The sequence below is a fragment of the Schistocerca gregaria genome, chromosome 8, assembly GCF_023897955.1.
Source record: "Schistocerca gregaria isolate iqSchGreg1 chromosome 8, iqSchGreg1.2, whole genome shotgun sequence".
Taxonomy (NCBI): Eukaryota; Metazoa; Arthropoda; class Insecta; order Orthoptera; family Acrididae; genus Schistocerca; species Schistocerca gregaria.
This window is the reverse complement of record NC_064927.1, coordinates 328,039,075-328,064,771: the sequence shown is the minus strand read 5'-3', so window position 1 is coordinate 328,064,771 and position 25,697 is coordinate 328,039,075. Positions and strand designations below refer to the sequence as shown.

Genomic DNA, 25,697 nt, shown 5'->3' with positions numbered 1-25,697 from the left:
TGATGTCTAGTAGAATACAAGTTAATTCTGTGATATTTGTTACGGAATGAAGGCAGAATGTAAGTTACATTGGAGAGCAGTGTCATCAGAGATGGAGAAAACGTGTGGACTCCGGAACTATGGTGCAGGAAATTGACTCCAGAAACCATCGTGATTTAACCATAATTTCTTTAGTTAAACATAAATTACTGTAGTTAGACGTAGGTGTACCCGTTATTTCCGGTCAAATGCTGGTTCAATGCCTTTCTTTTTTCATCAGTGTGGTTGGTGTGTGGGAAGAATAACAGGTGCTGAGCGCGTTGGGGCCGTCATCCAATTTCTCGGACCACAGATATTCTGGGGTTTACTAGGATACGAGAGGCCTTTAGATTACGGCGAAGCCTCTGTACAGACCACACGGCGTCCGTGCCTTAAATGATTGGTTGTAATGAACGCTCAGTGGCATCAGGAATGCGCAGAAGAGATAATGTGTAACGGTCCTCTCGAATACTATGATCTTTCCCCCTATGGGTAACCTGGTCTCGATACCTTTGATCACATTCACGGCGCATATGCATTTTTTTTTTTTTTTGCAGTGATGGGAAGGGTGGGGTATGGTGTGGGGGGCGGGTGTGGGAGGGGGGTCAGTGGTAAGTGATGTTGGCAGCAGGATACGTAAGACTTAGATGCCATTTCTGCAAAACTAGAGCAATCCACTTGCGACTGAACTTGCTTACGAAGTCACTCCTTGATCTCAGTCTACAATATGTAACCCCCTTCCTCCGCCCCACTCGCCACGTACACAAAGTTCGTAGAAAATTAAAGCTTCTGCTCGTGTTACCTTCTATCACATCCCGCATATTATATCCTCTGCTTCGACCATCGTCAGTTATTTTGCTGCCCAAACAGCAAAACTTATGTAATACTTTAAGAGTCTCATTTCATACTCCAATTCCCTAAAGTTCACCCAATTTAGTTCAACTAAATTCCATTATCCTTGCATTACTTTTATCACGTTCGGTTCATAACTATCTATTCAGTTCATATACTTTTCATTCTCCGACAGAATTATAATGCCAAGAATGAACTTCGAGGTGTTTATTTCTTCTCCCTGGAACTTTCCGTGTTCTTCTTGGTTTCCTTTGCAGCATCAATATACAGACAAATAATAAATCACTCCCTCTTCAACTACTGCTTCATTTAAAATGACCTTCAACTCTTATAACTGCAGTCTGGTCTGCACGAGCTGTAGATATCTATTACCAGTATATGATTTTTTGTTAATGACCCTTCCCTAATTAACAATAAATCGAACTTCAGCTTATCTACTTCGCTTTTTAATTTTCTTATCTTCCTCTCCCATAAAGTGATGTAACATTTCAGACTTCGTCCCGTAGTGAGCTATTTTTGTTTCTACCGATATAACATCCTTATGAGTAGTCCCCTCTCGAATATCCGAATAGTGAACTATAAAACCTTCGTAAGATCGTATCCAAGAGGTTGTCATCATCACTAAACCACACGCTAGAGCTGCGAAGATGGTTCAAATGGCTCTGAGCACTATGGGACTCAACTGCTGTAGTCATTAGTCCCCTAGAACTTAGAACTACTTAAACCTAACTAACCTAAGGGCATCACACACATCCATGCCCGAGGCAGGATTCGAACCTGCGACCGTAGCTGTCGCACGGTTCCGGACTGCGCGCCTAGAACCGCGAGACCACCGCGGCCGGCCAGCTGCGAAGACACGGAAAATATAACGCCTGTAATTTCCCCTTGGTTTCAGGGGTTCATCGTACGAACATAGCAAGCTCTTATAGGTTAATATTATAAGTCCACATCAATCCATCATCGAGACTGTTACTGATGCTTATACAGAAAAGGCTGTTGCTCCTCTTCAAGAGCCCTATATTAGTTTGGCCTATTCACAAAAACCTCTGCGTCCTATGGCACGGCTATCTGTGTCGCTGAGGCACGCTAACCACATCACAGTAGCAACATCTACGCCTGGTGACGGTTACTATGATATGTTTAATCGCTAGAAACAGGCCAGGATGAATTGGCACGTAATATCTCACAGAATTCCAAGATCTTGTTATGCCACTCAAATAATTCTTCCGTAAAAACTTAGAAATCGTTACCTGATAAATTCTGCAGAGGTATGTGAGCATTCAGTGGCCCCACTCTCCATTGGTGCGAGAATCAAGACGAAATCTTGTCTATCTTTATATGAAAGGCATCCTCTCACACGTTTTTTAGGCAGAGATTTATGTAAATCTAGTTTCAGCAATAACGCGACGAGTTACACGAAGACGACGATCTAATAACAATGTAAAAACAACGGTGCGACCGTAATTTCGCCGTTTAACTGTGTTCAAGTTTAAAAAAATTTGTGCCTGAGGATAAGAGTTAGCTAATAATGGCTTTACACTTTGCGGTATGTTATGGTTATTGCTCTTACTAATTATTTCACCATGTTTCATAGTTAAACATAACGAAGGACAAGTTGACGGGTAACATTGTACCTAGTATGACATGACAATCATATTTATTATGAGTGTCACTAAGTGATTACTTAAATAAGCGGTAAATAAGTGTGTTTCTGCACGTAATAATGTTTGGCCAAGTAGTCACGTTGAAATCGACGGAAAAAATCTGAAAATAGCTGGTAATGGTAATCGCCTGTATTGAATCGCAACTATAACTGAAAAATACTCGGCAACAACTTTCTAACACTTTCTCCATCTCTCTACATATGTTATGGTTATCATTTTCAAAAAACCTTATCCGTACAAGTAACTCATAGTCTTACTGCTTAACGCAGAAAATAAACCATTCAACCATCGATGGCCGAGCGGTTCTAGGCGCTTCAGTCCGGAACCACGTGGCTGCTAAGGTCGCAGGTTCGAATCCTGCCTCGGGCATGGATGTGTGTGATGTCCTTAGCTTAGTTAGGTTTAAGTAGTTCTAAGTCTAGGGGACTGATGACTTCAGATGTTAAGTCTCATAGTGCGTAGAGCCATTTGAACCATTTGCAGCACCTATTAACTGTACACATGTAATAAGTACGGAAGTGCCAGTATCGATTCTCAACTGGCTGAAGGTCGGTGCTAAACGCTCTACCTTCTCGTTTAAATAACGGCTTTCACATTTACTGTCAACCGAACGGCGCCTGGATTTCTGACATGTCGAGTGTCCTCGCCGATGTTGTTGGACCATTGGTGGGCAGGAGATTGTTGGAGGACATATTTATTGCAGTTTTAATGCTTTGTTCTAGGGCACAGTATAGGAAGATTCTGTTCCGGGAGGCTAGCGAGTAGGTAGGATCACAAGTCAGACTCATCTAACGAGGCGCGAAATGGTCACATAGCATGAGAACAGCGGGACGAACAAGAGCTGTATAGTACTGCAGCAGACAGATATTGGGGATTCACCTACCACGCTGGGCGCCAAGAAACGAACCTTTTATTATTCATATGTACTGTCTAAACCTTACTGTACAATTCTAGCTGTGCTAATGACGTTACTTTCAATGGGAACTTGTTAACAATAATTTCAATATCGCTCAATAAACCATGAAATAGGAGTTACAAATTTTAGTTACTGTCAGTGCTTATGGACGGAAAGGATAGAGAAATCAGAAGTGCTCTCTGAGAAGGAGGCTTATAATCGGTTTCGAAGGAGGTACTAAATGGATACGTGTATAAAATCTGATCTCACGTAAAGACGGAACGGTTTGTTGAAAAATTGCTTCGGATGATGTATTTGTACGATGTGTTAATCCAAGTTAATCTCCGATAGCTTTTTTAGTTATCTACACGCGAACTAGTGTGTGAAACGCAACTCCACCTAAAGACGCAATTAAATTAGTCTCGTGTTGATTCTAAGATCGTGTGAAGTATTGTTGTGACTTTTGCGGTGCTCCAGAACTCTTGAGCAATGAACGGGAGTATTAACGACAAACTGACCTCAGAAATCGTTGTATAAATTTTTAAATTAATGAAATAAATCAAAACTAGTTGGAATCCTACCATTTTAAGATTCTTATTATGCTTAGGATTTAATCATAACCACTTGTTATAGTGTGTGCACTGTTTATTTCACAAGTTTACAAGCTTTAAGTCTCGCGACCGACGGGGAACAGACCAAATCGGCCAACGTCTACGAGACACGAGGTAAGCAAGTTGGCTACAATTAAGTTACGAGAAGTCACGAACAGACGCATTAGACTGCCATCTGTAAATGACACGTAGCATCACTATCCGTCTCCGACTGCATAATGTGGCAGACGATAGTTGTAACTTTCATTCGCCTGTTTGCTATGATTGTCAGGTTACCTTCCACTCGGAAAGTAGGTGCAATCAGCGACTATTATGTGGCTCATAAATTATAGAGTGCACCAAACAGTTGTCCTTTTTTTAGATTTTAATACGCAAATCCAGGTTTCGGCTAGTGGCTAGCCATTCTCAAACCACTATTTCCTATTCTCGATGCATGTAAGTCCCTGTTGTTCTGGCGTCAGTAACAATTCTTTGAAGATTCTTACACAGGAAGGAGCAATATACTTCTTGACTCCTCGGTGAAGGTATGTTATCGAAACTTCAAAAAATTCCCGTACCGAGCTACTGAGCGTCTCTGCTGCAGAGTCTTCCACTGGAGTTTATCTATCATCGCCGTAACGCTTTCGCGATTACTAAATGATCCTGTAACGAAGCGCGCTGCTCTCCGTTGGATCTTCCCTATCTCTTCTATCAACCCTATCTGGTACGGATTTCACACCGGTGAGCAATATTCAAGCAGTGGGCGAACAAGTGTACTGTAACTTATTTCCTTTGTTTTCGGACTGCATTTCCTTCGGATTCTTCCAATGAATCTCATTCTGGCATCTGCTTTACCGACGATCAACTTTGTATGATCATGCCATTTTAAATCACTCCTAATGCCTACTGTCAGATAATTTATGAAATTAACTGTTTCCAATTGCTGACCTGCTATATTGTAGCTAAATGATAAAGGATCTTTCTTTCTATGTATTCGCAGCACGTTACACTTGTCTACATTGAGATTCAATTGCCATTCCCTACACCATGCGTCAATTCGTTGCAGATCCTCCTGTATTTCAGTACAATTTTCCATTGTTACAACCTCTCGATGTACCACAGCATCATCCGCAAAAAGCCTCAGTGAGCTTCCGATGTTATCCACAAGGTCATTTATGTATACTGTGAATAGCAACGGTCCTACGACACTCCCCTGCGACACACCTGAAATCACTCTTACTTCGGATGACTTCTCTCCATTGAGAATGACGTGCTGCGTTCTGTTATCTTGGAACTCTTCAATACAATCACACAACTGGTCTGATAGTCCATATGCTCTTACTTTGTTCATTAAACGACTGTGGGGAACTGTATCAAACACCTTGCGGAAGTCAAGAAACACGGCATCTACCGGGTAACCCATTTCTATGGCCTCTGAGTCTCGTGGACGAATAGCGAGAGCTGGGTTTCACACGATCGTCTTTTTCGAAACCCATGCTCATTCCTACAAAGTAGATTTCTAGTGTCCAGAAAATTCGCTATACTCGAACATAATATGTGTTCCAAAATTCTACAACTGATCGACGTTAGAAATATAGGTCTAAAATTCTGCACATCTGTTCGACGTTCCTTCTTGAAAACGGGGATGACCTGTCCCCTTTTCCCATCATTTGGAAAGCTACGCTCTTCTAGAGACCTACGGTACACCGCTGCAAGAAGGGGGGCAAGTTCCTTCGCATACTCTGTCTAAAATGTAACTGGTATCGCATCAAGTCCAGCGGTCTTTCCTCTTTTGAGCGATTTTAATTGTTTCTCTGTCACTATGTCGTCTATTTCGATATCTACCATTTCGTCATCTGTGCGACAATCTAGAGGAGGAACTAAAGTGCAGTATTCCTCTGTGAAACAGCTTTGAGAAAAGACATTTAGTATTCGGCCTTTAGTCTGTCACCCTCTGTTTCAGTACCATTTCGGTCACAGAGTGTCTGGACATTTTGTTTTGATCCACCTACCGTTTTGACATAAGACCAAAATTTCTTAGCATTTTATGCCAAGTGAGTACATAGAACGTTACTTTTGAATTCATTGAACACCTCTCATATAGCCCTCCTCACACTACATTTCGCTTCGCGTAATTTTTGTTTGTCTGCAAGACTTTGTCTATGTTTATGTTTTTCTGTGAAGTTCCCTTCGCTTCCGCGTCAGTTTTCTAGCTCGGTTGTTGTACCACGGTGGCTGTTTTCCATCTCTTACGATCTTGCTTGACACATACTCATCTAATGCATATTGTACGATGGTTTTGAACTTTGTCCACTGATCCTCAACACTGTCTGTACATGCGACAAATCTTTTGTGTCGAGCCGTCAAGTACTCTGAAATCTGCTTTTTGTCACTTTTGCTAAACAGAAAAATCTTCCTAACTTTTTTAATATTTCTATTTAGGGCTGAAATCATCGATGCAGTAACCGCTTTATGATCGCTGATTCCCTGTTCTGCATTAACTGTTTCAAATAGTTCGGGTCTGTTTGTCACCAGAAGGTCTAATATGTTATTGCCACGAGTCGGTTCTTTGTTTCACTGCTCAAGGTAGTTTTCAGATAATGCACTTAAATAATTTCACTGGATTCTTTGTCCCTGTCACCTATTATAAAAGTCTGAGTCTCCCAGTCTATACCCGGCAAATTAAAATCTCCACTCAGAACTATAAGATGGTCAGGAAACCTACTGGAAATATTTTCCAAATTTTCCTTCAGCTGCTCTGCCACAACACCTGCTGAGCCAGGGGGTCTATAGAGACATCCAATTACCATGTTTGAGCCTGCTTTAACCGTGACCTTCACAAAAATTAATTCACATTTCGGTTCTCCGTCAATTTCCTTCGATACTCTTGCACTTTTTATCGCTATAAACGCGCCTCCCCCTTCACTGTCCAGCCTCTCTCTGCGGTATACATTCCAATCTGAGTTTAGAATTTCATTACTGTTTACATCTGGTTTGAGCCATCTGTCTGTCCCTAGTACTATCTGGGCATTGTGACCGTTTATTAATGCGAGCAGTTCTGGGACCTTTCTACAGACGCTCCTGCAGTTTACTATTACCACATTAATATTGTTATTCCCTGTTGCGTTTTTCCTACTACTACATTGTCACATCTCAGGAGGCGTCTTGTCGGGCCTAGGGAAGGAATTCTCTAACCTAAAAAACCTATATGTGCACTCCATACGTACTCCGCTGCCCTTCTAGCCACTTCCTGCGTGTAGTACAGACCTATTCAGGGGAACTCTACATTTCTCCACCCGATAGCTGAGGTCGAGATATTTGCACCCCAAATCTCCGCAGAATCGTCTGAGCCTCTGGTTTATGCCTTCCACTCGGCTCCAAACCAGAGGACCGTGATCGGTTCTGGGAACGATACTACAAATAGTTAGCTCAGATTCCACCCCGCGAGCGAGGCTTTCCGCCTTCACCAACTCCACCAACCGCCTGTGCGAACTGAGAATGACCTCTGAACTTAGAAGGCAAGAATCATTGGTGCCGACATGAGCAACAATTTGCAGTCGGCTGCACCCAGTGCTCTCTATCGCCGCCGTCAGGGCCTCCATGACATCTTCTCGGATGAGACCCCCCCCCCCCTCCCCCCGTTAAGCAGACAGAGTTAACACTGACCTTCTTCCCTGACCTTTCCGCTGTTTCCGTAAGGGGCTCCATCACCCGCCTAACGTTGGAGCTCCCAATAACTAATAAACCCCTCCCCCCGTGTGCCTGCTCGGACCTTGCTGAAGGAGCAGCCACATGTGCACTCACAGGCAGAGCGGGCGATGCCACACGGCCAGCCTCCACATTGACCCTCCACCTCGTGCGCCGCGAACGCCGCTGAACCCGCCACTCCCCTTGGGGAGAGGGTGGCCCAACCGCGCCCGGTACCCGCAAAGATGTCTCGACAGCAGGGAACGTGGGTGAAGCATGTAACACCTGGGGTGTACCATGCGACGCACCAGAGTCCCCACTGCAGCTACATCCGAGGCAGCAGCCTGAAGACGGCTGACCGCGGCCATCAACACGTTGAGCCGTTTGCAAACAGTGGCCAGCTCCTCCTGCGTCCTCCTGAACCCACCGATTCCATATTCTGCTAACAGTCATTGCATGTCGACCAACGCGAGCAGCAATGTCGATATACGATAAACCGCAATCGCGATAGGCTACAATCCGACCTTTATCAAAGTCGCAAACGTGATGGTACGCATTTCTCCTCTTTACACGAGGCATGACAACAACGTTTTACCAGGCAATGCCGGTCAACTGCTGTTTGTGTATGAGAAATCGGTTGGAAACTTTGCTCATGTCAGCACGTTCCATGTGTCGCCACCGGCGCCAACCTTGTGTGAATGCTCTGGAAAGCTAATCATTTGCATATCTAATCATTTGCATATCGCAGCATCTTCTTCCTGTCGGTTAAATTTCGCGTTTGTAGCACGTCATCTTCGTGGCGTAGCAATTTTAATGGCCAGTAGTGTACTTATTTCTGTGTATTACTATTCCATTTGTCTATTTAGGGATACTATCGAAGGATGCGAAGAAATTCTGCCACTTTTTATTTCTTGTTTAATGTCTTATCTTCCCATTTTTGTGATAAGAAAATATCTCCAGCTCTTCCAGCAATTTCATTTATTGACCATTCAGTCGCTGGAGTGCTTTGATATTTTACTCTCTCATTCCTAATGGGTGTCCAGTGTTCTATGTGTGAGTTTCTCGTGATGATGTGTTTTTAGGTTTACATGTGCTCTGTATAGCTGGTGTGACAAGAATCTGTAGTCCTGGTCACCACATTTTTACTGTAAATTTTGAACTGACACGTATTCTTATGTCCTGTGACACTTAGGTCCTTATAAGTGAGGTTTTTATCTTGTGAATGGTCCACGGTAAATGTAATTTTCCTGTACATACTTCCCAAGCAGTCCATTGTGTCTTATGGATCGCTTTTACTAGCAAATATTACCGGGTGGTTATAATTAAAGTGCACCTACTCGTGGAGGTCCATTGTGGGCTGTAATTATCGTATGGCAGCGAAGGTTCTTAGATACACTAATGCGTTAATGTTGAAACGATTGATGCTGGAAAAAATTTAGTTCCAATTCTGACCACGAGGTGCAAATCGGACGCTGTGCAGTTTTTGTATAACCTCTACGCTGTCATCTGAGAAGCAGTAAGGTGAATGAACAGTATGGCTATGGAGAAGAGAGACCGAGCGAGGTGGCGCAGTGGTGGCACACTGGACTTGCATTCGGGAGGACGACGTTACAAATCTGCGTCCGGCAATCCTGATTTAGGTTTGCCGTCATTCCCCTAAATGGCTTCAGGCAAATGCAGGGATGGTTCCCTTGAAGGACACGGCCGACTTCCTTCCCCATCCATCCCTAAACCGATAGGACGGGTGATCTCGCTCTTTGGTCGACTCTCTCAAACCAACCAACAACAACGAGAAGAGAGACCGCACGCTGTTAATGAAACTGTTTAATGTGGACGACAGCAATTAGAGTGCTGCATTGAGAGAATATCGTCGACTGAAATGTCTGAGGAAAGGCCCGATGTCATTAAATAAAGATGATAATGAAATTCTAAAACATGTGTGAGCTTTATGTGGCACCTGGAAAAGGAAGGCTTCCTATCCCAGTGGAAGTTATTGGCGAGGTTGAAGTTATTGTAACTGACCATGCAGCACGTGTCTCGGATAGTGCTCGTCTGATTTACATTGGTACCCGTACAAAAAGAGTATAATAATTCCAATCCCCAAAAAAACAGTTGTTGACAGATGTGAAAATTACCGAACTATCAGCTTAAAAAGTCACGACTGCAAAATACTAAACCGAATTCTTTACAGACGAATGGAAAAACTGGTAGAAGCCGACCGGGGGGGAAGATCAATTTGGATTCCGTAGAAATATTGGAACACGTGAGGCAATACTGACCCTAAGACTTATCTTAGAAAATAGACTAAGGAAAGTCAAACCTACGTTTCTACCATTTGTAGACTTAGAGAAAGCTTTTTACGATGTTGACTGGAATAGTCTCTTTCAAATTCTGAAGTTGGCAGGGGTAAAATACAGGGAGCGAAAGGCTATTTACAATTTATACAGAAACCAGATGGCAGTTACAAGAGTCCAGGGACATGAAAGGGAAGCAGTGGTTGGGAAAGGAGCATGACAGGGTTGTAGCCCCTCCCCGATGTTATTCAATCTGTATACCGAGCAAGCAGTAAAGGAAACAAAAGAAAAATTCGGAGTAGGTATTAAAATCCATGGAGAAGAAATAAAAACATTGAAGTTTCCCGATGACATTATGATTCTGTCAGAGACAGCAAAAGACTTGGAAGAGCAGTTTAACGGAATGGACAGTGTCTTTAAAGGAGGGTATAAGAAAGACGAACATCAACAAAAGCAAAACGAGGATAATTGAATGTTGTCGAATTAAGTCGGGTGATTGTGAGGTAATTAGATTAGGAAATGAGATACTTAAAGTTGTAAAGGAGTTTTGCTATTTGGGGAGAAAAATAACAGATGATGGTCGAAGTACAGAGAATATAAAATGAAGACTGGCAATGGCAAGGAAAGCGTTTCTGAAGAAGAGAAGTTTGTTAACATCGAGTATAAATCTAAGTGTCAGGAAGTCGTTTCTGATGGTATTTGTATGGAGTGTAGCGATGTATGGAAGTGAAACGTGGACGATAAATAGTTTGGACCAGAAGAGAATAGAAGATTTCGAAATGTGGTGCTACAGAACAATGCTGAAGATCAGGTGGGTAGATCACATAACTAATGAGGAGGTTCAATATTTTAAAGAAAGCTGCGCAACAGCAACGGTTTAACGCAGTAAAATTATAAACAGTCGTCCAGTTGCAATGGATAAAGAAATTCTTTACCTAGGTTTCGACAAATATAAATTTGTCTTCTTCAGAAGGTAGCAATTTTAGATTTGTAAGGACTAATGTACCGTTGCCGTTTTTAAAAATTGTCGGCATAGATCCATGTGTCAAAAATAAGCTCTGCAAGATCCAGGAACTATTTTATATTTACGTGACAAACCCTCATTCTAGGGCTATATTTTATTTTTGACACATGGCTCTATGCCGACAATTATAAAAACGGCTATGGTACATTAGTCCTTACTAATCTAAAATTGCTACCTTCTGAAGAAGGCAAATTTATATTTGTCGAAACCTAAGTAAAGAATTTCTTTATCCATTGCAACTGGTCGGCTGTTTATAATTTTATTATAATGAGGAGGTATTGAATAGATTCGGGGAGAAGAGGGGTTTGTGGCACAACTTGACTAGAAGGAGGGATCGGTTGGTAGGACATGTTCTGAGGCATCAAGGGAACACCAATTTAGTATTGGAGGGCAGCGTGGAGGGTAAAAATCGTAGAGGGAGACCAAGAAATGAATACACTAAGCAGATTCAGAAGGATGTAGATTGCAGTAGGTACTGGGAGGTGAAGAAGCTTGCACAGGATAGAGTAGCAAGGAGAGCTGCATCAAACCATTCTCAGGAATGACGACCACAACAACAACATCAACACCAGTACAAGAAGCAAACGGTGCAGCGACTGAAACACTGAGATACGCAGCAACGTTCTAAATATACTCTTCGGTTTCTGTCACGAATCGAAGTTTATTAGGTGTGGCTGGGAAGTATCATGTGGAATGACGAGGCACATTTCACAAGCACCTTTAGTTTCAGTCTGTTCTTCTTTGAAGAGAAGACACCTACTAGGAATGTCTGGCGAACCGTGACGTCTGCAGGTTATCGAGACCTTCTTGTATAGCATGTGACTGATGCCTCTGAAGAGCGCAGCTGGCGAAAACCGCCTTTACCATGCAAGATAGGGCGACACCTTACGTCTCTCGTCCAGGGAACAACACGCTTAATGCAACTTCCCACGAACGCGATACTTCCAGAGGTTTTCCAGATGCATGGCCTACAGTATCATCTTATGTGAATCCACGTGACTGCTGGCTGTGGAGATGTCAAGGAGAACGCATTTACGACGGACGTGTTCGGTCTCCAGCTAACTGAAGGGCATTATACACGAATATGTTGTTCATATTCGACTGGAACAACTGCGAGCAACTGGTGGGCACATTGTTTTATGGATGCAGCAAAAAAATGTTCAGATGTGTGTGAATTCTTATGGGACGTAACTGCTAAGGTTATCAGTCCGAAGCTTACACACTACTTAACCTAAATTAACCTAAGGACAAACACACACACACCCATGCCCGAGAGAGGACTCGAATCTCTGCCAGGACATGGGTGCAGCGTCATGTCGACGTTTCCATGCTCATACAGAACAAGTGATGTAAGGGCTCGTTTATAATAACAAGTGCAGGTGACTCCTGTACATGAGAAGAGTAAAGGAACGAATCCGCAAAATTAAGGACCGGTATCTTTAAGAGAGATTTACTGCAGAATCCTTGAACGTAAAATTAGTTCCTTGGGAGCTTCTGATTAAAAATCAGCACGATTTTAGAAAGCATCGCTCTATCGAAACTCCACTTGTCCTTTTCTCACGTGATATTAAGCGAATCATGGCTGAAGGGCAACTGGCGGATTCCATATTCATGCCAGCCGTTGTGGCCGTGCGGTTCTAGGCGCTTCAGTCTGCAACCACGTGACCGCTACGGTCGCAGGTTCGAATCCTGCCTCGGGCATGGATGTGTGTGATGTCCTTAGGTTAGTTAGGTTTAAGTAGTTCTAAGTGCTAGGGGACTGATGACCACAGATGTTAGGTCCCATAGTGCTCAGAGCCGTTCGAACCAATCCATATTCATAGATTTCCGTAAAACGTTTGACACGCTGCCACAATGCCGAGTGTTAACGAAGTCACAAGCATACCGAATACGTCCCCAGATATGTGAGTGCCTCGAAGACTTCTTAAGTAACAGAACCAGTATGTCGCCCTCGACGACGAGTGTTCATGAAGGATAGGTGTATCGTCAGGAGTGCCCCAGCGGAGTGTGACAGGACGGCTGTTATTTTTTACATTCATCAATGATCTGGCGGACAGGATAAGGAGCATCGTGCCGCTGTTTGCTAGTTATGCTGTGGTGTATGGGAAGGGGTAGTCGTTGCGAGACTGTTGGAGTATACAAGATTTCTTAGACAAAATTTCTAGTTGGTTTGATGAAAGGTAGCTCTGAATGTAGAAAAATGTAAGTTAATGCAGGTGAGTAGGAAAAACAAACGCACATTGTTCGAGTAGAGCGTTAGTAGCGTCCTGCTTGGCACAGCCAATTCGATTAAGTATCTACGTATAACGTTGCAAAGCAATATGAAATGGGATGAGCATATCAAGATTGTAGTCGGGAAGGCGAATGGCCGACTTCGGTATATTGGGAGACTTTGAGGAAAGCGTGTTTAATCTGTAGAGCTGAGTGCATATAGGATAATAGTACGACCCATTGTTGAGTACCGTTCGAGTTGGGGATCGGCACCATTTTGAATGAAAGACACGGGTTCACAGGTAGATGCCGTGTTTCTTGACTTCCGCAAGGCGTTTACACAGTTCCCCACAGTCGTTTAATGAACAAAGTAAGAGCATACGGACTATCAGATCAATTGTGTGATTGGATTGAGGAGTTCCTAGATAACAGAACTCAGCATGTCATTCTCAATGGAGAGAAGTCTTCCGAAGTAAGAGTGATTTCAGGTGTGCCGCAGGGGAGTTTCATAGGACCGTTGCTATTCACAATATACATAAATGACCTGGTGGATGACATCGGAAGTTCACTGAGGCTTTTTGCAGATGATGCTGTGGTGTATCGAGAGGTTGCAACAATGGAAAATTGTACTGAAATGCAGGAGGATCTGCAGCGAATTGACGCATGGTGCAGGGAATGGCAATTGAATCTCAATGTAGACAAGTGTAATGTGATGCGAATACATAGAAAGATAGGTCCCTTATCATTTAGCTACAAAATAGCAGGTCAGCAACTGGAAGTAGTTAATTCCATAAATTATCTGGGAGTACTCATTAGGAGTGATTTAAAATGGAATGATCGCATAAAGTTGATCGTCGGTAAAGCAGATGCCAGACTGAGATTCATTGGAAGAATCTTAAGGAAATGCAATCCGACAACAAAGGAAGTAGGTTACAGTACGCTTGTTCGCCCAATGCTTGAATACTGCTCAGCAGTGTGGGATCCGCACCAGGTAGGGTTGATAGAAGAGATAGAGAAGATCCAACGGAGAGCAGCGCGCTTCGTTACAGGATCATTTAGTAATTGAAAAAAGCGTTACGGAGATGATAGATAAACTCCAGTGGAAGACTCTGCAGGAGAGACGCTCAGTAGCTCGGTACGGGCTTTTGTTAAAGTTTCGAGAACATACCTTCACCGAAGAGTCAAGCAGTATATTGCTCCCTCCTACGTATATCTCGCGAAGAGACCATGAGGATAAAATCAGAGAGATTAGAGCCCACACAGAAGCATACCGACAATCCTTCTTTCCACGTACAATACGAGACTGGAATAGAAGGGAGAACCGATAGAGGTACTCAGGGTACCCTCCGCCAAACACCGTCAGGTGGCTTGCGGAGTATGGATGTAGATGTAGATGTAGAAAGGAAGACATCGAAGATATTCAGAGGCGGACTGCAAGATTTGTTACCGGTAGGTTCGAACAACTTCCAAATATTAGGCAAATGCTAAGAGAATTCAAATGGGAATTCCTGGAGGGAAGGCGACGTTCTTTCCGAGGAATACTACTGAGAAAATTTAGAGAATCGGCATTTGAGGCTGACTGCAGAATGATTCCACTGTCACCAACGTACATTTCATGGTACGGACCACGACGATAAGATTAGAGATATTGGAACTCGCAAGGAGGTACATCGACAGCCGTTTTTCGTTCGTTCTGTTTGCGAGTGAATTTGTATTTCTGTTTAGTCGCATCAGAGGTCAAGAGGGTCTTTTACGGAGGTTTAACATGAAAATTAAAAGTTGATGTAACTCAAATAAGAAATTTCATACAGCGATTCCCCGACGACGTTGCGTAGCCGCTCCGCATCGAGCCGCTGGATCGCACCTCTGCTGGAACGAACCCCGACCGCGTGGATGGAGCGTTGGCTGCCGTCGACCGCACTCTGACCTGGATCTGTTGCTGATTGGAAGTATTGCTGCAGCAGGTTCTTCTTCTCTCTTTCCACGTCCCTCTCGTACAAGATGGTTACATGAAATGTCGAAAAAGGGGTATCCGTAACGAGACAATTATTATATTTAGTGAAGTGAATGAGAAGGGGGCCATCTTGGTCAAAGAAGAAAGTCAGCAAAACCTTTCCTGCACTCGTGTCGACGACTACGTCCAGCTGTATGTGCAGAACTCTTTAACATTGCAGCGCCGGCAATTTTATGAGACAGACATTCACGGCCTTGTGTCACTGCGGGACAAGTGTCTCAACAGCCAGGGTCAATACTTGTAACATACAGATACTGGTTTCTGTAATTATGCCTCCGGCTTGTTTCCTTTTGAACGCCCCTTAGATATGAGAATGGCAAGATTTGGCATTAATAACAGCATCAGCTGTAGTAGGCTTTGGGAAACCTCCACAATAATGCCTTCCTCTACGACTCGTAGTAGTGAAGTCAAGAAAATTAATTTTCTTATCACATTCATGTTCAGCTGTGAAATGTAACTGAGGATGGGTTCAAAATGTTTAAACAACGTGATACATAACTGTAAGATATCAGCTAATTTCTTGATTATCAATACGTTTCTCATATATTCTAGTTAATTTTGAATGTATTTTGTTTACAGTGACTGTTAATAAATTGTTTAATCAAACAATAATATGCCTCTCTGACTATTTATGTTCAGGATATTACATCTGGTTCTATTGAGGGTCAACTGTGCACACCTACAGGATGGTTCGATTCTCTGCAATGATTAATGTGTGTTGTTGCTACTGAAAAGGCACTCCAAACTCTCTATATAAATCAGCAGTCTCATGGGTTTGCACTGAAACTAATTTTGCGTCTGAAAGTTTCAATCGTTTGAAAATAATATGTTCCAATTGCTAGAAGTCCTTAGCTATATTAGAATGTTGATCTGATGCTCCACAGTTTATGGAACAGGGCTTTAATTCAGAGCTTATTTTGGCTTAATTCAGGACTTTTTCTCTACAAATCTGGTTATGTTTAAATATATGGTGAAGGCCACTTTGCTTTCTGAAGTGTCTTCTAAGATGGCTGTTGAATCACAGAGGGTCTTCCCCAACCACTGATGCATTGCTAGGCTTCTTTTTATCTGTGTAATAATTTACAATAGATAGTTTCAGATGGACAGATGTTTGATATTGACTACTCATGTAATTAGAAATCATCCTGTTGTTACAGTTACTAAGCAGAAAGAACTTAATTTATTTCTTTATATTTCTAGAGACACTCATAGTCAATGACAGAGCATTGACCTTGGAATCACTGATTTCCTGCTCTGTGTCAATTGAATCAGAAACTTGTGCCAATATGTATCCAGAGAGTCTGATATATTGTCTTCACCTAATTTGTTACAAAGGGATTTTAGTGAAATTTACATAAGAAAAGTGAGCAACCACTTTTGTTTTTCACCTGATTACACTGTATCATTTTTTGCATCTTTTGCCATAAAGTTAATAAACTTTTATGTTCCTGATAAGTTAAAGGTTATTAATGTTCACCATTACTGTACTTTATGCAGTAATTGAATACGAACAGTGCAAACTTATTATCAACAATATTATTTAGAAGTTCACTCTATTCAACTGTTAGTTACTTTAAATCACACTTTCTTCAGTAAGACCATTTGGCTTTAATTGTATTTCCTTTAAGTCATCGTGATATTACACATTTCCTTCCTCTGACTGGATCTGTTTCTCAGATAAATACGTCAGGTTCCCCTATTTATATTATTAGATCATCTTTGTTTTAGTCTAAAGTGGCAATGCATGTATGTGTGAAACTTATTCCAGTTATAACTATTAGATTATATATAACTAACTGGAAGATAACTGTCAACAAATATGATGAGTCAACCTGAATGTAACAATCCTTACGTTTTATGTAATAAATTAACAGCTCTCTCAAGCATAATGTATGTGTCTGTATTGCTCGATGTTCATCAAATGTTTTTGCAAAAACAGGTTGCTTTAGCTTCTGGTCCATCTAATCTGTCAGTTCATCCAGAATTATTAAGACTTTTAATTAATTCCTTTTAACTGATTATATAATTATATTTTATTTTAAGACATTTGTCTTTTTCTCTAATCATACAGTTATCATAAAACTCAACATTTTATATCTTTCGGTGAATAAAATGTAACAGAGAAAAAAGATTTTTACTTCATTGCATTTCTTTATATTGATATGCAAAACGTAAAAATGTGTTCTGTGTGCAAAAGAAGAAAAATGAAGAGAAATTTAGTAAGAAATTGGAAAAATTAAAATCTGTTAACAAAAATGTACACATCATTAATTTAGAAACAAATATAAACTTAAGTAGGAAAATTTCATTAACTCTATAAACTTTGTAAGTTGAAGGTGGAAAAACTGATTCTTAAGAATATTTTTTGTAAAGATCTGTAACAAAGTGGGGGCTACAGAACTGTTAATAAGATACAATACACATTTGTAATCCTAGTGAAAATAATCATTGCAATTATGTGCAAATTAAGATACTTTAGAAGCAGTTGTATATTTTTCTGACTAAGCTAAAGAGGAAATTATAGAATCAACAGTGTTCAATAAAATTTCAAATAATTCAACATAATATAAATAAATATTAATGCGTGAAAATTGTGAGGTGGACCATAGTGTTTGCGATTTTGCAGTGGTTTGTCTGCCACAACATGTGTTGTTGCTGAAATTTGGTAGCTCTTTTCTTGTTAGTACTCTGAAGTTTTCTGTTCGCCCAGTAATGCTTCATTTTCTCACTGAACTCTATCTTCCACTCCTCAGGCTTTTTGGTAGTGTCATTGTGGTTAACTTCTTTATGGAGTGTTAGGAAAGGTTTGGTTTCAATAGCTAAATGAAAGTCCACCCTGTTAGTTACGAAATCATGCTTCATATGAAGCTCAGAGGATCGTTCTCTATTTGTTTGATCCACAGGCATCTAATTGCTTTACTCCTGCTGAGTACTTTGAAAACCTTATACGGCAGCCTATGGAGGTTCATTCTGTACAGGTGGCTGTAAAAAGCTAGTTACCTTCTTCTGACTGCATCGCTGTGGTTTCCTTGTTGTTGCTAGTCTTCACGATCAGCTTTGTACTGTTGTCCCCATTCTGGTAGAACTGTTCGTTCCACTATCTTTCAGAGAAGTTACGTTTCTTGTAATTTGAGGATTATTTGGGATATTTTTGGTTAGGGATAAGAACTCTGCTGTATAGACGGCTTATGGTTCGACTACTATGTTGATTCACCCACACATATTTTGAGGTGTATATTAATAACTTTCATGTAAAATATCAAAGTTAGGGTCAACAAAAAGAGAATGTGGAACAGCAAGAAGACATGACTGATGTCACTGTAACTTTGTACATGAACGCACCATTGGCGAGTATGTAAATGATGGGAGTTGCAATTCTCTGTGACACATGGACAGGCCCCCAGGATGCATTAGCCCTGATGGTGTTTAGAGTTTCTATCAGGACTGCTAGGATAATTAGGGGGTCATGATCAGCATCAGACGTTAAGTGATGAGTGTGAAGGACACAGAGATACAACGCAGCCATGTGAAACAGCCTATCAGCACCTGGCAGAATTTGAATGGGGCCTCATTGTGGGTCTCCGCTGGGCTATGCTCAGAACGCGGAAAATCCAAGTTTATGGGGCATTCGAATGTGACAGCGGCCAAATACTGGGATGTGGGGAAATGTGGGAGCAAGCATACTCGTTATCATAGTTCTGGTTGACCACATCCGTACACCATAAGTGAGGATTACCATATCTTGTACCAAGCATATTGTAACCCATTTACATCTGCATCTGTCATCTGAGGACAAGTAATGTGGTTAAGACACTGGACTCGCATTTGGGAGGACGACGGTTCAATCCCGCGTCCGGCCATCCTGACTTAGGTTTTCCGTGATTTTCCTAAATCGCTCCAGGCAAATGCCAGGATGGTTCCTTTGAAAGGGCACGGCCGAATTCCTTCGCCAACCTTCCCTAATCCGATGAGACCGATGACCTCGCTGTTTGGTCTCTTCCCCCAAACAACCCAACAAGTAGTGTATTCCCTCCAACGTTCTGTGTTATCTCACGCAATGATTAGAGAGTAACAGTATCGAGACTAACGAATTACCGTCCCAAGCATAGGCTGCTATCACACGACAATAAAAATGGCTTCATTTGGAGTGGCGCTAGGAGCGAGCCTGATGGGCTGCTGATGAATGGCGTCAGTTGTGTTCAGTGATGAACTGCAGTTCTGCACTATATTGGATGACCACCATCACTGATATGGTGGTGACTGAGATAGGTCCCATTCTTCTCATATTTTGGAGAAGCATTGCATCATTACGTCTGGCGTCATTGTGTAAGACCTACCTGCATAACTATGAAGTACCCCTGTGGCCAACAAGATCCTAGATCTGTCCCCAGCACGACAAGTATAGCATGAGATCAGACACCAACTCCATCCCAGTGCCGATATTCAGGATATAAGGAGCAAATACATCAGTTTTGGTCCAGGTGGCTCTGTAGAGAATGTGATGGCCTTATGGCACCCTCCTCAACTGAATAATGCCGACATCCTGTCCAGGGGGGTACAGTATCTTACTGATCAATGGGATCATACAGCCAAGTTATTTTCAACGTTGAGTCGATTTTGTAATCACTGCAATTACCTCACACATCCAGTAAACTGGCGACGCCTCATTTCGTTGCCTCCTCTTCTGGATACATCTTTTTCTTTTTGTTGGTCAGTGTATAAATAAAATCAACTAAATTTAAATTATATTTTATTAAAATATCAGAAGTTCCTTTTATTGTCCTACCAACCAGAAAGCTGAATTTCTTAACTACTAGAATTTTAGATTAACAGGAAATAGAAAGTTATTAATTTTCAATTTACAATATTAAATTATACAAAGTAGTATGTATACAGAGGTTTTGCAGAAGTCTTATATGATTATAACATTTTGTGCACGATTTTTTTTGTAGATGAATTGAGGGATTTAATGTTTGTGTATCTACACACTATTCATATAAGTTATAATGTCTTAAATGTTTCCGCTATATGGAATTTGTAACACTACAAGATTTATGTATCCTCTTCAATGGTTAACTATCCACCATCAGGTTTCTTGGTTACTTACATTTTCACTGTCGCTGTAATCTGGTAGGGGATTGGGCTGGAATGTTACAACTTTCCTGTTCTCCGCGCTGCTGATGCTACTATAGTCTCTGCTGTTCTCTGAAACGCTCCGTATATATATAACTTCGTTACAGACAGACCTCACTACGCAGTAGGTGTAGTAGTACAGTCTGATGATTCTTGAATACGGGAATCAGACTGGGGGAAAAGTTACTGATAAAATTAAAACAATTCCGATGAAAGGAACTGGACCGAGTGCAGACTCGAACCGGAACTCGTTCATCAAGGAAGATGACTGTCTATGAGTGTACATGTGAACACTTGCACATTACAGTAAACTTTGTTGCGAATGAAAAATAGCTCATCTTTTCACATAGTTTTATTTATTTAATCCTCTTGCAGTGGTTACAAACATTTAATTACATTTAAGCTGATTTTATACACCTAAGCGCTTGATAAACTAATATTAAAAAAAATATCATGATGACTGCCCTTCAAGAATAGGAAAATTTTCATAATACTTCTTACTGCGTATTCACGCCATCAGCTGCAGAAAAAAAGCTACAGTCTTCGTTTCACCTCTTCTTCTTCTCCCAATAACGTCTCAAATGGCTCTGAGCACTACGGGGCTTAACATCTGACGTCATCAGTCCCCTAGAACTTAGAACTACTTAAACCTAACTAACCGAAAGACATCACACACATCCATCCCGAGGCAGTATTCGAATTGCGACCATAGCGCTCCCTTCCAGACTGCAGCGCCTAGAACCGCTCGGCCACAACGGTTGGCTAATGTCTCGGAATAGCCTACATTACACAGAGTTTCTTTCTCAAGGTCGGTAATGTATCCCTGAGAGTTTCACTAATATTAAGATTTTTTGTCCATCGGCTCAACTCTAAATTTGCTTATGTACAGTTCTTACAAGAAGTGTGTAATGAAATTTATCCATTAACAATTCATGACAGTTGCACTTCTCAACGTCAGTATAAGAATGTGTCATATCAATGCACCTCATGGGAACGAATTATCTTTTATCAAACACGTTTCGTTGCCACTCCGGACTGTTTAGAGAGAAATGTCTGTCGGATTGATTTATTACAAAACTGCAGATTAGAGAGTAGTAAAAAAATGATGTTCTGGTGGAGGTAGCACAGACTAACAAGCTACCACTTATTCAAGGTTGACTGTACTAACTGTTCAGTTGACTATCGAACAACTAGTTTTCCGTTCAGACAAGTCTCGAAGGAAATCCCAGGGAGGTACCCTCCGAACTTGGGCTTGTCTATCTCTTAATTTAGTTAAATATCATGAAAAAATAAGAAGTAAACCTTGGTTGAAAAATGGTTCAAATGGCTCTGAGCACTATGGGACTTAACATCTGAGGTCACCAGTCCCCTAGAACTTAGAACTACTTAAACCTAACCAACCTAAGGACATCGCACACATCCATGCCCGAGGCAGGATTCGAACCTGCGACCGTAACGGCCGCGCTGTTCCAGACTGAAGCGCCTAGAACCGCTCGGCCACACCGGCCGGTCCTTGGTTGAATTTATCTCTGGTGTTACAAGTGCAAAATAAAAATTACACCACAATCATATGTTTTGTTGCAACTGTGGTTTAACTTCGGCAGTTGTTTATCTGTTGTTTAGCTATTAGAGGTGGACGTCATTATAGTTTTCATTAACGTATTTGTTACTGAAAATTCGGAAGTCGATGTCGGCAGGACAGATAGCTGGGTCGGAAGTGAAGATGAAGTTTTCTAAGGTCTGGAAGACGGTAGAAGGAAAACTTTTTTTTTGATAGACAAGTAAGTGGACAGAACAGTAACTAGGGATGATCTTCGGGAAGACTGGATAGCTGCATTACTCTCGCAAAGTGTAGGATAGGCAGTATGGAAAGAATAGCCATAAGTAAGTAAAATTAAATGACTGAGCTCCTGAAAGATAACGGGTTAATTCACGCTTGTTATGTATTTGCCGCTCTGAATCCTCCGAATCAGAAATGTAATTTCCAGTAAGTACTCTTTACATATCCTAAGACTGGCCGAATTCAATGAAGGGCTGAACTGTTATTTACACGTTACTGACATTATGGTGGTCCTCTGTACAATTGGCACTGATTACTGTTAATGGAAGTATCAATTATGCACCCACTATTTCATTATTGCGGGACATTACTTGTAGTGCCAACGAACATATGCATACTACTGTACTGATCACTTTTATTGCAAAGAATTGATATAGCATTCCTTTAGGATAAAACAATAGCACATCTTCACTAGAAGTTCGTAGCAGTCTGCGCTCTGACGTACACAAATTCTACTGAAATTCATGAACCATACATATCACTAACTTTACTTCAAATGAGATTTGTTTGATTTTGATTATGACTTCCGAATTGGAAGAACTTCGTTAAGGCATATTCTTTCACTGTGTGTGCTACAAATCGATCTGATGGCTCCCACAAACGGAAATACTGTCAGAACATGAAACAGATCACTACTCTCCCACAATAAATCACCTGTACCATGTATTCCTCATGATGCAGGTAAATGATTTACAACTCCAAACTCAAAAAATGCATTACCATATCAACCACCACACTGGTACAAAATTCTCATTTCAAAGATACAGCCTGAATGACGTTCATCAAAAGGAAATTTAATATTGCTATCACAAAATTATTGACTGAATTTATGAATGAAACTCTTTTCATCATCAGACAAAATTAAAGGTGAGAATAATCATATCAGAAATGAGAACCTATCAATACATACAAATCATTCGAAATTCATATACTTCTAGATGAAATAAAAATACATATATATTCATTACACTTACAACACATATTAATACTTTACAGTTACCTGTTAATGGTGAACACTCATTATTAGTGCACATATATTTGCATGTAAAACATCCTTGTTGCCTCCTGTCTTTTCCTTTTATTCTTGTTCCTTGGGAAACCTTAGGTTACTGTCGATAATCGCTCACCCTTATTCTTCTTTCTCAGCAACTGGAGTTGAACTTTGGAACCATCTAACTTAATTACAAACTTTCCGGTAGAGAAGTTGATTCTTCCATCTTTCTCGCATATATTTTCCCATTCTACGGCACAGCCGACTATCAACTTATTACTTACTAATTACATACATTCAATGTTTACATTTACTAGTTTTAGTATTAGCATTATTTGTATCTTCACTATCCTTGACCAGTTGCCGGCAGCCTTAACTGTTCTATAATTGTTTATATGTAAAATAAGCAACTCCTATCGTCAAGACAGCCTTTCAAACAGACTGTGTAAAATCGCATTTACCGAGGCACTAGTTTCCAAAACAACAGCAACAGGAAGTCCTTCAGTATTTTATTTTACAGCTGAGATCGGTACTGTTTCATAATCCAAGTCACGTTAATTTATGTCAACAGAGAGTCCCTCTTTTAGCTCTACACCATCATTATACCTGAAGAAATTTACCTTCTGCTTATAGCCCTCGAAAGGCTCTTCAACTGCTCCTCTGGAACATGAAAAGGTCGGGCTTAGTTTAAGGGGACTTGTATCTAAATAACTTATTAAAAAATCCGTTTTTAAATTTTTCTCTTAAAAATTCTCTGTAGTTTTATGAACGACAAAAAGTTTATTTCCAGGGTAATAGACCACAGGAGGTACCAAAATCAGAAGAATTTAAAAGTGGTTGCTTGAACCACTATGTGTCCATGGCAAATAGTCAACTCTGTTAAAAATTAAGTTTGTGAATCGGAACCATATGCTGATACAGAAGTTGAAAAAAATGGTCTGTGTGGGACATGTCCAGGAAAGGTTAGGTAGAAGCTTGAGGAACTTGAAGAGGAATTAGCTGATGGTAAGTGCATTAGTGGACGTGGTCGGCTTTAAGACGAAGAAATAAACAAGTTGAAATATTATTCTTGACAAGCCATAAGACAAAATAAAAATGACCTTAAGGGAATCAAAAAAGAAGTATGGGCTACTTTGTTTCGTAAATCCTCCAGAGACGATAACCCATGTCATGCAGTCTGCCCATCTGATATTGATTCATGGTGTGACTACCAGAGGGCTGTCTCTCAAGGTGAGACCTACGGCCATAAACATTCTTTTGCCATTTGCTAAAATGGAAGTTATAAAACTTATACAAAGGGATCTTACAGACACAAGATTATTAGAGAAATGTTAACGTTTTAGGACTAAAAATCCAAATGAAAATTTCAACAATTGTATGTGGGAGTGGATACCAAAAACTGTTTTAGTATGAGTAAATACTTTGAAAATAGGTGTGGTAGATCCTGTTCTATGTTTCAATGACGGCACAGTGTCAAGACTTAATGTTATGGGACTGATGGGAGTGCCTGGTGGACTAAATATACATAGATATCTAATAGCCATTGACCATGGGAGACTCTTTGAAGCAGAAAAATCAGTGTTGAAATCCGCCAAAGAAGCAATAATAGGAGGAATAATTGTGGAAAAGAGAAGGGAGGAAGAACAACATAACAAACAAGATGAATATGAACCTAGGATGCATTAGTTCCATTCAAGTTTAATAGAAAAAGCAAGTTTTAACTTTAACTTGAATTTCCCAAAAGTTACATTATTTCATGTTCTGGTACATTTTGGCTAAAAACTATTAAGGATAGAGAGTTGAAATTTAGTATACTGTCTTAAAACGTGCTCAACTAAAAAGTAGACTAGCCTCTGATTTAACTTCGAAAATAAAATGGGTCTTTGAAGAAAAACCCTGAATTCATTTCCAAAAGTTTTGATAGTCATACTTAAAATTTTTTGTTCAACAATTTATGACAGGAACATTTTTTCAACAGTCTGCTTTAAAGGTAATAGTACAAAGAATTTACAGGGGAAAAATAGACCTTCTACTTTGTTTGTATTTAGAGTAATCAATTCCTATGATGATGTGCATAATTAATTAGCATGATTTATGTATCTTGCAACAATAAAATACAATTGAAAAAGTGTGCGAGCTAAAGCTGTGGACACACATAAAAATGTTCAGAAAAAAGGTGTCTTAAATTGTGGTAAGCGTTATATGGACGTACAAATCTTATTCTTTAAAGTACACTGTTTAGAAAACAGACAACTTTTTCAAGGTTTCCCCTGGTATTCAAGGACCAGTCCCACAGGTGAGACTCTGGTAAGGGAGCATGTCCATCCATTACTTCCGTTATAATGGGTGGCAGCTTCCGCCAGTCACGATTTGTTTATTGTTGTTCCAAAACGGTGTGGCTTGTCTGAGACCATTGTTGGTTTTGATTTTGGCCCAGATGGTTACTATAATAGGGTTATGTTTCCGTCTGGTCAATTTACTCTG

The 25,697-nt window shown here is 40.8% G+C and overlaps 1 protein-coding gene across 1 annotated transcript in view; it reads left to right on the top strand.

The window, feature by feature from the left end:
• LOC126284987 (odorant receptor Or2-like) overlaps positions 1-25,697 on the top strand; it is an 86,279-nt gene that overhangs the window by 1,228 nt on the left and 59,354 nt on the right. The window lies entirely within an intron of this gene.